General features: G+C 38.7%; 1 long non-coding RNA gene across 1 annotated transcript; it reads left to right on the forward strand.

Moving 5' to 3' along the window:
- Positions 1 to 294: 294 nt before the first annotated feature.
- On the forward strand, positions 295 to 2,159 carry LOC143137898 (uncharacterized). Its single transcript, XR_012990135.1, has 3 exons — positions 295 to 600; positions 1,230 to 1,338; positions 1,837 to 2,159. It is a non-coding gene; the product is annotated as an uncharacterized LOC143137898 (long non-coding RNA).
- Positions 2,160 to 5,756: the final 3,597 nt, after the last annotated feature.

Here is a 5,756-nt window from a genome sequence, read left to right on the forward strand (position 1 = left end):
GTCTGACCAGGGACATCTTATGAAAACAGTAAACACTGTTCCTTGACCTGCTTTCTACAGTACAGCCTCATTATGCTTCATAAGAGTGTCCCTTTGTCCTGAAATATCCCTTGTAAAATTGAGATCAATGATTGATCTCTGGAACCTGTCACTTGTTTACGGAAAGTTACGGGCTTCCTGACATTGTCAAACAGTTCCTTGTTCCGTTGAGGACTACAAAGAAAGTTTCTTGACAATGTGAAGATGTGAAAACATGATATTTACAAGGATACAAGGAAGTTTATTGTCACATGCACTGAAAAAAAGGTCTCTTTGGGGTTGTTGAAATTGCATGAATTTATTGAAAGAACCTCACATGATTTATTAGTGGTCCTTCAGAAATTAAAAAAAATCATGTGAGCCTAAGCTATTCCTTGAGAATGTCAAATTCACATAATTTTGTCATGTTGGATGGTAAGAACTATAGCCTACGTGACGTGAACACGCCGGTAGCTCGTGCACCTAACCTGAGTCTAAGCGGGAAGGAGGAATCAACTGGCTTTCCACACAATTGCTTGCTCTGAAGACATTACGAGCGGCATGCAAGATCTACAATGTGAGGTAAATATCAATTGATTCTTAATCTTCGGTAACTTTTCTGAATGTTTGCCAAGCTATTGCGTTTTTACAAACAGATAGTTGCACTAACTTCTTACATCTAATCATACCAGCTATGGGTTAGCTGCTACTGTTGTGGCGTTGTCGTCGTATTCAAGTGGTGTGTGTTTTACTATTTCGACACGTTTCATAGCGAATTCATTTCATTTTCGGGAACCTGTTGTGGTCACTGCTGTACGCCAATTGCTGATTTAGTGCGGATTTAGAACCTAGAAAGTGTACATCAAGCTAAGCTAGCTGGGTTTTGATGGCGCCAAGGCATGACTGGCTACTAAAGGGTAACGCGTGCGTGCATTGAAACCCATCTGACAACTGGTGAATAAATGCTGAAGCTTTTTGATGATGATGATATTTGAAAAATGGTCTTGTGAAATCCTGCTTCAAACAGCCAAAGGAGCATTTTGTTTATCTGGCAGTCACTGGTTAGCATTGCATATGGACAATACATTTAGATAACTTAACCTTTCACTGTTTAATGCTACATGGTCATACATCTTGGTGCACTTAATGTGCTTTTGTACTTTTTAAGACGAGTAATGCTGAATTTGTATCATGTGATTTGGGTGTTGCAGAAGAGGATTTACCACCTGTAGAGCAAACGGTCCCTCACAGTTCCAAATACACTTCAGAAGGAGCTTGCTGCAGCATTACTGAAATTGGAACATTTGGTGCATGTGCCAGGTAAGTTACAGCAATTGATTATTTTTTTACACACATACACACACACAGCCCTGTTCTCTAGGTCACTCCCTTCTTTCTTTTGTCTCCCTCCCTCATACTTTCTATACATCCTTTCTCAGGTTAATCTTGTATTCCTACTTCCCTCTTCTTTTCTTCTCCATCGGTTTCTTACTTTTTTCCTAACTCTTCCACTTTCTCTCTCCCTCCTTCTTTTTGTTATTGTGTTGTACTTCCCTCTCTTTCTTCTCCATGAAACTGAACCTTTTATAACTGTTCAATGCTACATGGTCATAAATCTTGGTGCACTTAATGTGCTTTTGTACTTTTTTAAGACGAGTAATGCTGAGTTTGTAAAGCTGTACACAGGACAATACATGGTAAATTTGATTCACGAAGTGTTATACATTTTTAAATGTGTGTTGTGATCATAATGTTGTGTGTCTGTATTCATATTCTGTATTGGTATATCAACCTCCCTTTCTGTGTTCTCTTTCACAGTAAATGTGGCAGTGCAAGAGATGTGAATCAGCGGTTCAAAGTAGGTCTGATCTACTTGCTCATTACAAACTCCACCATCCCCACTTTGGCCGCACCACAAACTACCCCTGCACATATACAGATGTAGCTGCTGCTGTCATGATTTTTTTTGTATTTTTGTTCAGATTTGGGGGAAACTACAGAAGCTGCAGCCTTTTAAGTTTTTTCCCTCGTTTGTGTTGTTCTAAAGGCACTGCACTGTCTTTGACCACTGTCTTTAACCTTGATTTCATTTGTCTGCAATGTCTGGAAATGTGAAATAAATGTGTAAATGTGTACTCAAATTCTAGTTGTGGTTGATTGCTTGAGGTTATTGAAGATGCTTTTTAAAATAACATGTTCATTTGACATGCAATAGTTTTTAAAATATGACATGAAAAAATCTTGTACATCGGTTGCATCAAAAAAATTATGTCCATCAAACAAGAAAAAAATCATGTTTGACTGATAAGAAACAATTTCTTCACATACACATGAAAAAATCATGTTAATTTAACAGAATACAATTTGCCACTTTTAACATGAATTAATTGGACTTCGTGGACATGATTTAATTGATGCAACCGATGTACAAGATTTTTTTATGTTAATTTAACAGCCCATTTTTTTCAGTGTGCATATAGTTACTGGAAGTAAGAAATGCAGTGAAATTATGTCTGGTGTCAGCCTATTTGTGCATTTATGGGGGAGGGGGTTAAAAGTGCAGTAGAAGAGGGGTTTAGTAGATTAAGTGGCAAGGGCTGCATAAGAAAGGTGGGGGAGGATTGGGATGGGGGGGGGGGGCACCAACAAGGAGCATTTGCATGGGATCTTGATTTTGGATAGAGATTTTCAAGACTGTATACCTCCATATTTCTTCCTGGTAGTGGAGCTGGAACTTAAAACATGGTGACCAGCCACTGGGTCTGGACTGTCCAGCTGTTGGGCTCAACACCAACTCATCTACATCCATGCTGGGTTTAAAGCTGCACGCCGTGCAGATGCACAACTGAAAAAAAAAAAGAATTCTTGACTTTGTTTGGGTGGATGCCTGGAGCCGGCCCTGGTGGCCAGAGGGCATTCAATGGTCCACAAAAGTCGGATGTAGTGAGGATTCTCTCTATTAATACATTCTTTCTATTAATGCATTCCTTCTTGTCCGCGCATGCATGCCAGAAACACTCATTTGGTTCTTGCGGGCCGGATGTGGCCCGTGGGCTGCCATTTGGGGAGCGCTGACCTACAGTAACTATCACACTAGAGGTAGGAACTGGGCCTGGGTGGAGAAGGTCATGATAACAGAATCAGTGCTGTTAATCATTTACTCCACATAATGCAACACTTAGGTCAGATCGAACTGTTTATTAATATCTGATTGGATGGGAGGCATTCTATGAGTCATTACAAGTGGCAATATCAGGACATGCCCCTTTGGGTGTTTTGCAGCTGGTGATCACTCTGAAATATTGCATTTATGTGTGTTGAGGGGGGAGAGGGGGTGTCAACATGGATTATAAATTCAAATTAATTACAGTTTTTCCTCAGTCGCTTTGGTGCTTTTCTCAGATCAGAATGAAAATTTGTATAACTATTAGTTCAACCTCCACAACATTTAGTCATTTGTGCACATCATAGTAGCAATTTCTCCTTCCTCTGAACAAATTGCAAATGCTTTTGAACATGTATCAGTTGCTTTGTCATGTCAGTCAAAATGAACTATACTTATGGATGCTGAATAGTCGTTCCCAATAAAACTAATAGTCTTTGCTTGAGTCATTACATACAAAATTGGTGAACTAGTTATCAAATTCTGTCACAATTGCTGTAATTGAGCATATACAGTAAAACTGTGAAACGTACATATTCAATGTATTGTACTCACTCCCCTAACTACAGCATTTGTAACTTTACTGTAGTTTTCAAATGGCTGCAAGTACTGTATAGTGCTGTCTTGAGCATTTTCAGGTAGTGTCACCGAGTTCTGACCTTTTTTTTTGCATTGGAAAACACTGAAAGAATAAACTGTCATAATGAAAAAAATGACAAAGCCATTTGACTATCTTGTTCATAAACGATGGTGTCAAGACTTCTCATTTTGATGACACTGGCAGTTTCATTGACATAAATACTTGCTTTTGAGGAATGGACTATCCATTTTGAGCCAGTGACGTGCTTTTGCATGTTATCCACCAGGTTTTGCAGTTTGCACTAATTGTTTTGAGAAATGCACCAAAGCGTGCAAAACTGCTGTGCAAATGTTAATAGTGATGTGAGAAAAGCACCAAAGCGACTGAGAAAAACTGTAATGGAATATGTCTTCGGACTACGCATCCACTTGGAATGCCATTCACTTCAATTGATTTCTAGGTGGAGTTACTGCTTGTCCAGATATCTGATGTCCTTGATAGATAGATAGATAGATAGATAGATAGATAGATAGATAGATAGATCCCCAAGGGGAAATTCAAGGTCTCAGTAGCATAAGGACATCACACACAACATGCACTTTCAGCAGAAACAAGTAATATAAGTATATACATATAAAAAACTCCACTGGACAATAGAGACAGTAGAAGATAAGAAAATACTAAAATATTAAATACTTGGCGCTTGCAGTGACAGGGCAGGGACTGAGCCTGTAATTCTGTGTGCATGGCAAGGTGCTCTATGAAAGTGAGTGTCATGGTGATGGATGCAAATAAGTAAGTCCAACAGTGCAACAGTGCAAGAATAAGGTCTAGAGACCAGCATAAAAGAAATATAGACATATAAGAGAATAACGTATGATGTAGACAAGGTAATATAAAAAAATATATCAGTCCAAGAATAGGTTGAGGTAATAGGGTTACAGCCATTGGTCAAGTATTATATAAGGTAGGCTAAGCATTAAGTACGACCACAATCCAAGCTGTGGGAGGGAGGGAGGGGTTGTGCATATGTGCTAATATAGCATGTAAACAGTGTAGCAGTAAAACAGTGGGCTAGAGGACAGTCAGTACACAGACTGCTAATAATTAATTTTTTCTGCTAATAATTATGATACTATAGAGAGATGATGTGGACTAAATACTGCAGATACATTAAAAATGCAATTTCAGGGCAAATAACATCACCCATACAGTTGTTTTATTTCAAAATAATCTGTCATTAAAGGTGTCATAGAATTTGTGACTAGCACAAGGAGCTGAAATATTTTTGGAGTCTCCATCATGCCCGGTTTGTGTTTCATTCCTGGAGCTGAACTACACTGTTGGAGATACATCTGCTTCAGTGATTACAAAGAAACCTCTGGATGCAGAAGCTCTCAAAGACGTGAGTGTCTTTAAAAGTATTTTCAAATGCAATGAATTATGTCATAAAAGTCTATGTGCTTATCAAATATGTCAAAATGCTTGTATAAACATTGGATTCATATGATCTAGTTTTACAGTATGTTGTTATGCTGTAATGACTTTGGTTAATCATTTCCACTTTCCTCCAAAGCCCAATACACATATCGATGGCTCTATCACTCTATCATAGGCTACACCATCACATGCAAAAGTAGTAGGGTAAGTTCTATGAATAACACATTTCTGTATGCAGTGTTTATTGTGACATAAGGACACACAAACAGACACATACTGTACACACACTGTACTGTAGTGTCGGGACGGGTTTTCTGAGTTCTGAGGCCGTGTGGGCAATATTAGCACAAGCACAAACTGTGATAACAGAAGATTGAAGCTTTTATATCAGAGACTTTCTAATGAGGAGCACTCAAAAAAACTCAGCACTCAAAAAAATCCTCCATAGAAATGCATGGGGCTAGTTTGTAACGCCAATATGGCCATATCACACCCCTTCCTCAGCAAAACGTGAAAATGTGAATACATTGAGCCAATCATGTGGTGTGTTGTGAA

This window comes from Alosa pseudoharengus, unplaced genomic scaffold (genome assembly GCF_046254945.1).
Source record: "Alosa pseudoharengus isolate Yale_2024_CS ecotype anadromous, Long Island Sound unplaced genomic scaffold, YU_APseudo_1.1 YU_APseudo_1.1_scf_1, whole genome shotgun sequence".
NCBI classification, from domain to species: Eukaryota; Metazoa; Chordata; class Actinopteri; order Clupeiformes; family Clupeidae; genus Alosa; species Alosa pseudoharengus.